A 12,144-nucleotide genomic window follows, 5' to 3' on the forward strand; every position below is an offset into this window, starting at 1 on the left:
ACACCTCTCTCTAATGGTAATCCACATCTGCTTGCACTAGTTAATAGTCTCTAAGGGAAATGATTAGGTTAATTTAGCCATTTCAGGTTGACAAAGCAGTTTTAAGAAAAAAAAATTGAGGCACCTTTTTTAAAATACATTTTATTGATTTTTTACAGAGAGGATGGGAGAGGGACAGAGAGTCAGAAACATCGGTGAGAGGGAAACATCGATTAGCTGCCTCCCGCACACCCCCTACTGGGGATGCGCCTGCAACCAAGGTACATGCCCTTGACCAGAATCAAACCCCGGGACCCTTCAGTCCCCAGGCCGACGCTCTATCCACTGAGCCAAACCTATCAGGGCATGAGGCATCTTATATCTACTGAATGTAGAGATATTTTTTGCTTGTCTTCACTCCTGCCAGCCAGCCAGCATTATAATCCTGGGAAGTGAAAGAGTGAGGAGTTATTCAACACAGACTAATCACCTTGTATATTTCAACCTGGAATACCTAAGGGAGCTAATAGGGTTTTTTGCTTTTTTTTTTTCAGTTGGCTTCAATTCATAAGCTGTGAATTGACTCTAATTTTAGATTCAAGTTATTTCCATGGCCAGAGCTATTCATGTTATTTCTAATTTGGTATTAAAATTGGTTTTTAAATTACCAAAAAATAATCTGAAAAATTTTTAAGAAAAAATTGATTTACAATAGCACCAAAAAGAATAAAATACTTAGGAATTAATTTAACTGAGGAGGTGGAGGACTTATACATCGAAGCATCAAAGACATTGCTGAAAAGAAATTAAAGCAGACAGATAAATGGGAAGACATTTTGTGTTTATGAATTGGGAGACTTGAAACCAGAGAAGTCGGTGTTCCTGCTGCCAGTCACTCCCAGAACCAATAAGGAGAGACAAGGATTGAATCATTTATTATATATATATTATATATATAATATATAATATGTGCCCTTGACTGGAATCGAACCCGGGACCCTCAGTCTGCAGGCTCAAGCTCTATCCACTGAGCCAAACCAGCCAGGGCAAGGATTGAATCTTTATGGCGCTTTATTCAGATGGCCTGTGATCTGAGAAGAGGGAGGGTTATGCAACCTAAAAAGGAAGTCTGACATGTCATCTCAAGCCAACCCTTTTCATAAGGAGAAGAAAAGTGTAGGTAAAGGGTTTGGAATTCAGGGAGGAGGTTAATCAGATAGAAGCTGCAGTTTGTAGATTTTCCTAGCATCCCTTCATCTGCTGACTGGCGACTCTTTATCTGCACCCTGTGCTGTGGATGTTCTCCCTGGAGCTACCTTAGTCACCTGCAGTCCTCCTGGGGATGAAAGTCAATTGCTTTCCGGGCTGCTAAAGTCTGGGCGGGTCCAGTCATGCCTTCCAGCCCCTGGAACAATAGCTTTCTTTATGCATTAATTACCAAGCCTATTGTTAGCTATATATCTACAACTAAAAAAGTTTAACTTCTTGAGTTCCCCATCAGACTTAATATTATTAAGATGTCAATTCTATCCAAAGCAAGATACAAATTTAAGGCAATTCCTATCAAAATTCCAATGACATTTTTTACAGAAATAGAGAAACCAATGCTAAAATTGCTTGGAATCTCAAGGAATCCCAGATAGCCAAGAAAAAAAAAAAATCCTGAAAAAGAAGAACAAAGCTGGAACACTCATAATTTCTGATTTTGACAATTACTACAGCCCAGCTGGCATGGCTCAGTGGTTGAACATCGACCTATGAACCAGGAGGTCACAGTTTGATTCCTGGCCGGGGCACATTCCCAGGTTGCAGGCTTGATCCCCAGTGTGGGGCGTGCAGGAGGCATCCAATCAATGATTCCCTCTCATCATTGATATTTTTAGCTCCCTTTCCCTCTCCTTTCCTCTCTGAAATCAATAAAAACAAAGAAACAAAAACTACAAAGCCACAGTAATCAAAACAGTACAGTACTGGCATACAGCTAGACTTTTCAATTATCTGAGGTGTGTAGAATACTCAAAATCATAAAGACAGAAGACAGAATGGTGGTTGCCAGGGGCTAGGACAGAGGAATGAGAAATTATGGTTAATGCTTAAAGAATTTCAGTTTTGCAAGATGAAAAGAGTTCCACAGATGGATGGTGGCGATGGTTGCACAATCATGTGAATGTACTTAATACCACTGAATTATACTTAAAATGATAAATGTTATGATATGTGTATTTTACCACAATAAAAAGTGGAAAAATATTGATCTTCCAATAATTATAAAACATAGAGTTGATAGTTTTTAAAGTCTTTGGCCTACACAACTTAAGCGTTCTCTCCTCTTTCACTCTTCACTATTATTTCTGTTTTGCCTTACTTAGGCCTGTAGGCATCAAAAACTCCAATGTTTAAAGCTCTTGAGAAGTGGGCACATTTCTCTTCGGGTCTTTATACATAGTGAGGGTATTTCACTTCCCCAGTTTCATCCCCCGTCTGAACCTGCATTGGAGGAATTTATCGTAAATGAGCACCTTGTAGTCGGGCCTAGTCTTTGCCTTGGGACACCCCCCACCTGGGAAAGGCTCCCCCAGAGACAGATCAAGCTTCTGGGAACCATTCACTTCCCCGGAAGGTTTGCCACTTCCCACCTCCACCACCTCAGATGTGTGTACACCAGTTGTTTCACCCACAGGCTAGAATAATTTTCTCCTCGGAATTGGCTTTTGAAATGATGTAGAGGTGGATAACAGAAAGGAAATGGGCATTTAAAATGTGCACTAATTAGAACACTCAGATCCCCTCTGACCTCCCAAGCACTGATAGCCAGTGCCCCAGATAAGAGTGTCAGGGGCTGACCTTCCTTCTGGGTTGTTGGGAGACTGCATTAAGCTTGCACTAACTCCTCAAAGCCAGGAAATACTGTCTTAACAAATGAAGCACCCCGTTGACACCAGAAAAGATGCAAAGCTTAAGGTGGTATCTCTTAATCAGCCAGCAGAGTTCCTAGGGCAAGCAGGTTCTCTAAAAATCCAATTTAATGAGAGAGTTGCTTGATGAACCTCATCAGAGATAAAGTAGTGTGAAGTGAAAATTCCTTAGAAGTAGCTTTTGCAACTCAGCTTAGGTGTAATTGGGTTTCTAAGTTACCCAAACTGAATCGACAAGCATCTTCATTTATTAAGTTCTTTCAATGGACTGGGTGCAGCACTAAGCAACTCTACAGTCCACTGTCTTCTCTGGTGCTAATGTGCAAATAGTATGAAATCAGCAAACTGGCCATGCAAATGTGATCTATGTCCCTTGCTTCTCTTCTCCCCATACCAATAGGTGAGAAATTGCATTTTCTTATGTTCAGTGTACTTTGTAATAGAGATCCAACATCCACATGTAACACAATATAAGTAGTAGACTAATCATTTGGTGTCCATTGTAAACCGAACTATTAGAAGGCATGAAATATGACTGCAATTTCATGTAACGATCACAACTTTCTTGGCTTACTTGGTAAATCTAACTGTTCACACCATACGAATGAAGACGTGCAAGACTTCACACTTGTGGCCAAGATGGAATAGAAGGGCCTAGATTTATCCTCCTCCAGAAGCACTGGAAAACTGGACAAAATATATGAAACAGTGGCTTTCAAGTGACTGGACATCAGGCAGGAAAGAATAGTGACACTCGACGGACAGGAAATGAATAAGTTAAGCCTTACTGTGGGTCCAGTTCACTGCCTGGAGAGCGTTTCTCTCAGGTGCCAACTGCCCAGACCATGGAGGACCTGAAACTCTCAGGCACTGCTGGTGGTCTTGTAAAATGCTCAGTGACTTTGGGAAACAATTTAGCAGTTACTTAGAAAAGCTAAACATATACCTACCATCAGATCCAGCCATTCCACTCCTAGGTATTTACCCAAGAGGATGAAAACATATGTCCTTAGAAAGATTTGTATGCAACCATTCATAGCATCTTTATTTGTAATGGCTAAAACACTGAAACAACCCAAATGTCCATCAAGAGATGAGTGGATAAACACACTGTGATATAATACATACAATGGAATACGCCTCAGCAATAAAAAGGAATGCTCTGTTGATACAGCAGCATGGATAAATCTCCAAGAAAGAAGCCAGACAAAATAAAGTACATATTGATTCCATTTACGTAAAATTCTAGAAAATATACATTAATCCATAGTGACAGAAAGATTAGTGGTTGACTGGGTGGGGATGGAGGAAGGGCAGGATTACACAGTGACACAATGAATATTTTGGAGATTATAAATATGCTCATTGTTTTTACTATGGTAATGGTGTCATGGGTGTATACATATGCCAAAAGTTGTCAAAATATATTGTAAACTTTTAATATGTGAAGCTTATTGTATGTCATTTAAAATATTTTTTAAATGTACAAAATTATGGTAAAATATACATAGCACAAAATTTACCATTTTAATAATGTTGAATTATACAGTTCAGTGACATAAAGTCCATTTATATCATTATGCAACCATCGCCAGAATTTTTTTCATCTTGCAACTTTGTACCCATCAATATATTTGTCAGTCATATCTCAATAAACCTGTAGGATGAGGAGGAGGGGGAGGAGAAGGGGAGGAAGAAGAGCAGGACAAGAAGGAGGAGGAAGGAAAACCACCACAAAATGAGGATTTTTCCTCAGCTTTTTGAAAGGAGAATAGATTGCTAGCCTGATACCTGGTCATTTACAAGAGCTGCTCCCTTGGGCTAAATCCCCCCTAATAGGTAAGTAGTGTTATAATCTCCCTAGTTTAAGGATCAGTAGATTGAGGACTTCTTTTGGGGAAGAGAATAGAATTAAATCACTTTTTCAGATTATTTAGCTAGTAAAGTGGTGAAGCCACATTTCAAACCTAGGCAGTCTATTGCTATTTCAACCTTTATATGTCCATGGATAATTTTTTATTTAATCTTTATTGTTGAAAATATTACACAAGGCTTCTTTTTTTCCCCATTGACCCCTTCTAGTCCATATCTGCACCCACTCCCCAGGCATTCACCACACTATTGTCTGTGCCTGAGCGTTATGCATATATGCATATAAGTTCTTTGGTTGATCTCTTCCCACCCACCCACCTATCCACTCACCCCCCCCCCCACACTTCCCTCTGAGATTCCACAGACTGTCCCATGCTTCTGTGTCTCCCGATCTATTTTGTTCATCAGTTTATATTTGTTCTTTAGATTCCACATATGAGTGAGATCATGTGTGTCTGTCTTTCTCTGACTGGCTTATTATGCTTAGCATAATCATGAATGATTTTTTAATGATGAAATATGTGCACTAATGATTTTATTTCATTTTGAGAAGGAAACAAAAATATCTTTGAAGTAGAAACTAGGTGTGTTCTTTCTCATCATTCGTTTTTATTTTCTACCAAGTAGTTTTTTAGGATATTTAGGTATCAAGCACTGCTCCAAAATTTTGAGATACAAGTACAGGGGAAAAAACAAACAAACAAACAAACAAACAAAATAATGGTCCTTGATTTTAAAGTCTCATGTAATTATATAATCCATGAACTGTAGCATTGCTGGGATAAATGTAGTAATGGAAGCACATGTAATTTACGGTAGCTACCTCTTTTGAGAGGCAGCAGAGGAGGTGAGGTTGGGGTACATCAGGGAGGTCACTTCAGAAAAACTCCATGGAGTACCAAAGCTTAATCCAGGTCTTGAAATTTAGGTCACTTCCCCCCCCCAGATAAACAAAGGTGGGAACAGGGAAAGAAGTTTACAGGTTATAAAAACAACCTATATGAAGGCAAGCAGGATGCTATAAAACAGCAGATGTTTTCAAAGGTAGAAGCCACAGGGAAATTAAGTTCTAAGTCAATTTATTGTAAAAAAAAATCATCAATATTTGATTTGGAAATTTCTGAAACATGAAAAGTGTTCATTAGGAGTGCATTAGGCTACTGTAATTTCAAGGAATAACAAAACATAAACCCCATCGTGCTTTGTGGACTAGAAGTAACAAAAATAGATGAACTTGAGGAGGTTAGCAGCGATATACACTTCAGGGCACAGTGTGTGTGACCTAGGATTGTTAAGTGCATGGTATCTCTAAGTGGTGTATCAGTAAAATGAAAATAATTTGGGTCTGGACTAAACTTTTCCCGGTAAGCTAAATGTGACATGGCAACAAGACCACCTCAAATGAACTAATGTTTACTAAACATGCTTTATAAGCTTTACACTTTGTGAAAATGTAATAAACTACTTTTCTAAATCCCACTTTCACTTTATGTAAGAACACTTGAAATGCAAACATTTTAATGTTCGTGTTTCCTATAAGGAGTCCTATTCTAATGAAATCACTGTCTTACTTTTGTTGGAAAATTTTCTCTATAATTTTTAGTACTGTATAAACAAAGATTTCTTAGCTATCTTTTAAAATAATCCCTGGTTTTATTTTTATAGATTATTGGCCCAATTTGTAAACATTGCGTTGGCTTTAGAGAAACCTCCAAAGACAGAGAAACCTCCAAAGACAGTTTTTGTTGTTGTTGTTTTTTTTCCTTTTCTTAAAGGCCAGAATTTCCTGAAGATTCTGAAGCTTCAGATCGTGTTTGTTATGACTACCTCTGGGACTGATAGGAGTCTGAGAACACGGTCAAAGTTATTACACAAAGTCCTACTGAGCCGATGTCAAGAACATTTCTTTCCGTGAGGGCTCAAACCCAAGGCTGATGCTATCGTGTTGTGTTACTTTGAAACAAGGGGGGGGGGGGGGGGGGTAGGAAGGTAAAAAGAAGCTTTTCATTGAACAAGCAATGGAACAAAACAGCAATTGATTTTTCTGTGTTCATTAGTAAAGCTGCATGAGGTATATGACAAACTATCAAAATCAAAATAAAATGTCCCCAGAACAGTGTTTATCAGGACGTCCGGGATGGTAAGGATTTGCAGAGCAGCACTTAACTAAGCCTGAGGCCACTTAAGTGTGGTAAGTAGTTTTGCCACCACCCCACCCCCAGCTTTGTTTTGTTTTTAGGAGAGTGCAGGCTGGGCAGTCCATGTTCTGTTCAGCTTCAGCTTGGCAAAGGGGGGGGGGGGGGGGGGGCGGGGAGGAAAGTGGCCCCTTCCCCAAATAGAAACAACGCCCTGGGAAGTTACAATGAATCTATTCTTTGGAAATTCAGAAGCAACCTTTTCCTTGAGGGGTGATATTCAGCCTCAAGAATTTTTAAAAATTCATTATTTGACTATTTAGTCAGGGACACTGGCCTCTTTTCCCTTCGATTGTCAAATAAAGAAATGACAACAGCCAACACAATTGCTGTCTGGTGTGAGTGCATCAAAATGATACCTATTTTCTTCAGATCGACAAAATATATCTTTTTTGGTGTGCCACAGAATTTTAGTAATCAGCTTATGTGTGCCATAAGAAAAAAGGTTGGAAATCGCTGTCCTAGAGGAAATCATGCTTTGTACCAGATGGTCTCTCAGGTCTGACAATAAGAATAAAATTCATCACACTAAATCCACACTGTAATGCTCTCATAAGACATATCTGAGGTTGTGTGTTATAATCTGGCTCCTGTTCTCTGTGCCTCAGCCCCTTTCTCTTACCTCTTCCAAAACACGTGGCAATAGATGACTGTACAAGACTAATATGGTACAGTGTACAGGGAAGGAGCAGTGGGAATCGATCATATCTTGGTCAACAATTGGTGGCTATTTCTATTATTGTCATTGTGTTTATTGCTATCATAATCATATTTGGAGAATGAAAGAGAAGTTTAAAACAAGCACCTTTGAGATTGATTGTAGCATCTTTTGTATTGTTTGGATAAATGCTTCCTGGAAGCAAAATGTTTTGGTCTCCGTAACAGAGAGATCATTTCATGATTAGATTTGTCTCCAAAATAGAAGTTAGAACTCAATGGCCAGCCTTGTGCATTTACTTTGTCAAATGAGAACATCCTTTAAAAAAACCTAATGGCACTTGTCCTATTCAATTTGACTGGCTGCAAACTTTTTTGAATGTACCTTTACCCAGCATTTTAAGTTGAAATTGTTCCAAAATCATTATTTCAAGATGGCCACAGTACTGCCCCATGTTAGCCACCAGCAGCCATGGGAGCCCAGCACACCCAGGAGTGTTTGCCTCAGGCCACAGGTGGAGTCACTTCTAGCTCTCAGAGGGGGGTGGGGGCCATCTCTGCCTTGCAAATGCAAAGCTAATTTTTAAGCAATAAGGGAGCAGTTGAAAGCCCTCTACTAATTACAATGTGTGGTATAGTAGATAGAACAGTTTATGTTTATAGTAATACAGCACTAGTTATGGGTAGGACAACATCTGAATCAATAAAGAATACTTGCTTTTAAGACTATTCCATTTCCTATGGAACATACTTTGCACAAGGGGGGGGGGGGATGACTTTTCAAGGAATGGAAAAACTGTTGTGAATTAAACTATGAATCCCAGGGCATTTTTCAAAAAGCATCTGTTAGGTCTGCGGAGGTATAATTCAATTTTGCAGTGGTTAGTATTATGCACGTGTGTTTTAGAACAATTAGCAGATAATAATAGAATGTTGTTATGATTTACTTAAATACAAAATTTTGACACTATCTTTATTAAGACTGCAAAGTTGATATGATATATCCTACTGATAAAAATGATACTTTGTACTTGTTTTCTTATTGAAAATTAATTATTTCAATTATCACTTAACTGCATCTCCCAGCAATTTTAAGTACAGAAAATCAAATTGGACCCTTAAAATAAATTAATTCAAAATACCAAATGTTTTAAATAAACTAAATTTGAATCCTATATCTAATCTTGCTTTTATTAAAAAAAAAAAAAAATCTCTCATCATTGAGGTCAAAATTGGACCTCCCAACTGGAGTTACTGTATACCTATTTCCATCCTCAAACCACACATTTGGTTCACAAATCAAGTAATTATGAGTACAAAGGGATCTTGGGAAGTGCAATCACTTCCCTGGGACGTGTAAGGAAAATATGGACGCTCAATTTCCATCCTAATGCATGCAAATGATAGACCCACACACAGGCTTGTAACTGCCCCTGTGCAGGGCCTGGCACTTGGCTGTTGGATTTAAGAAGATACTGTATCCTGTTCCTTTGCATCCAACTCCCTTTTTCTTTAAATTTATTACTTTTAAGTAAGTAAATATTCTAGTCCTTAACATATTTTTACCTTTTGCCTAAGAAGGTTGATGTGCTACTGTATTTCATGTTATACTGAAACTGGCAAATTATCCACTTTCGACTCTATAATCCTTATAGGGCTTTGGATCTAGGATATACTAAAGGTATGGCCAAACCTCCTTGAGAGTTCTTGTCCTCATCTAGGAAATGGGACTGTTTTCAGGGCTGCCATGTACAGTACAGAGGTTGTGCTGTGCAAGACACAGGTTGTGTGCACGGTAAAATGTGAAAGATGCTTGCGTAATTGTCCACAGCAACTCAAAGGTGTGGGTTACCCCCAAACCCCAATAAAGGTTCCGGGTCAGGCTCTGCTTTCATGCCTCTTCTGGCCCCCCACTGTCCCTGTCCCTGCCGCATAGGGCCCTACATGGCATGCTGTGCATCTATTTCTAGGGATCTGTGAATCCCTAGATGATAATCATTTCCGTGTCTGCTATCTTACCAAGCCTGATTAAATCAAATCCTGGGTATATTTTTAACATAGGGAGCAACTAGAAGTCTCTGCCAGAGGGCCCATTAATATTTCCCACATACACTATACAGGGACAGTTCAAGGATTAAGCCAACTAGGGATTAGTCATTTTGTGACTTGATAAACATTAACTTTGAAAATGCTAATGTTCTACCTAAATGTAAAGACACTTATGCAATCTGAGAGTAGATCTTTAATAAGATAATTTCAAATCTTAATGTTCATTGTGTCCTGTAGTTGAAATTGACATTCCTCACCACAAACTTTTATTCTGATTTAGGAAACTATAAAAGAAATGGCTGGGGGCGAGGTGTGGGAGGTGAAATCTGATGCCAATGGATGGTGGATTCTCCAACTTTTAGATACTTGCCAGGGAGTCTTCCTTTCTTCATCTTGAGTGCTGGTGGGGAAGACAATAATCAAAATTTCTACCACAGATTATTGAAATTTTACTTGGGTCACATTAGGAAATAATTCCTAATCATTATCAAGTTCCTGGCTGCTCCTCAGGTGTGAGTACTCTGAAATCTGCTTCCCCACTTCTTTCCCCTCCAAAATGCAATCGACTTTGCCACCATAGGTATTCTTTTTTACTTTATTTACAGCCTGATGTGCCAGTTTCACATTGTTCTTATAGATTCAGACTACATTGTCGCAAGACATCAAATTCTGTGGCGCCTCCTGGTGGAGGATGTGCAGGGTCAACCGTGCGATTGTTCCAGACCCCTTAGGCAATTGCAACCACTGTTGCCACTGGGATGCTGGAGATTGGGATCCCTCCACCACAAGGGGAACGTTGACTTTCTTGGCCCCTGTAATGGGGGCTCCCGTGGAGTCAGGGCTGCTGGCAGCATGTGGTGAGGTCAGATGGCTCAGAGGAGGGAGCTGGGCAGGAAGGGGGCTTCTTGCCTGTCTGCCACCTTTTGGTCTCAGCCTTCCTTGTTTCTTCAGAAGTTCTCATGGACCAGTCTCCTTCCTTTCTTGAGCTCTTCCTGTCATGGCTTCTTCCCCTCCCTAGGCCTCTGGGAGAACACATTGGCCTCTTGAGGATTCATAAGGGTGTTTACTGATAGGAAATACAAAAGAAGAAGAAAAGGAAAGAGTAGATAAAGGGGATGAACTTTTGCTTGCTTGCCATCAGCCTTCCCTTTGAACATTTAAACGTGTGGGGACAATCTTAGGGTCCTTCCGGTGGAATGCAGCCCAAAGAGCAGTTTTGTTTGGCCTATTTAATGTTTTAAGAGTGGGAAGCACTGAACCACCAGTCCCACCTCACCAGTGGCTGGAACTAAGTACCACGCTCCTCACCATTCTCTATTGTTAATTCTTTGCCTGTTTCACTCTTTTATGGTATCCTCATGACCTTGGTAATGCAGTTGAGTTTGCCACATTTTTTGAAGCAGAAGGTATGTTTTATTCCTATTTCTACCTCTATTCTCCATTGATATTCTCAGGACATAGAAAACACTTGACAGATGTAGGCATTCCATTTCTATTCAACACATATGTATTTGGTTCCTAGCCTGGATTAGGCATGTGCTGAGGAACTGCATGTATCATCACGGAGCTTCCACCAATGACCCCAAGTCTGAAGTAAGATGACTTTGCATTAGACACATTTACAGCCCTTCTGTTCTTTAATTTCCATAAATTTAAGATTCATTTATGATTCTCAGGACAAGAGGTTTCAAGCCTCATTTGGCTGGTTCTTCCTAGGAGTTGAGGCACATGTGAGGGAGTCAAGCCAGATCTGTGTGGGAGAAGAGGCACTGAGATTCAGGCTGAAGATCCTGCTAAAGAGGCAGTACTGGGTGCGAGGCTGGGAAGATGCTCTGGGAAGGAGGGAGGAGCCACTGAATAGGTTCACACACCTCCCTAATATGCTAGGATTTGCCACCTCATCTTGTCTCAACTTGTGGAGAGCGGCCACAGTGTTTGGACAGGTTCAAGCCTGGGACTAATGAGAGGGCACAGTCCTCTCATGGCCACGTGCAAGTCCTAGCTTGGAGGGCAAAGCCCTCCCAGCACAATTATAGTCAAAGGCTATAGTTGTAAGCTTGAACCTATGGTCCGAACCTGTGGTCCCATGTGGCTAAGTGATATAGGCTGTAGGACAGTGGTTCTCAACCTTGGCTGCACATTAGAATCACTTGGGAATCTTTTTAAAATCCTGATTTCTGGGCCCCATCCTCCGGAAATTCTGTTTCTTTGTTACGGGGTGAGGCCACAACATTAGTAACAAAGAAACAGAATTTCCGGAGGATGAGGCCCAGAAATCAGGATTTTAAAAAAGATTCCCAGGTGATTCTAATGTGCAGCCAAGGTTGAGAACCACTGCTGTAGGAGGGGCAGCAAGTAAACAAAACTTGATCAGGTGCATGTAATTGAGTAGATTTGAAACCCACGAGAACGTTGTAGCCACGCCCTTACTTTGCCTTGTGGAATCTGGCTATAAAGTAAAGACACGGCTTACAGGC

This window comes from Myotis nattereri (assembly GCF_964212035.1).
Source record: "Myotis nattereri genome assembly, chromosome: 4".
Lineage (NCBI taxonomy): Eukaryota > Metazoa > Chordata > Mammalia > Chiroptera > Vespertilionidae > Myotis > Myotis nattereri.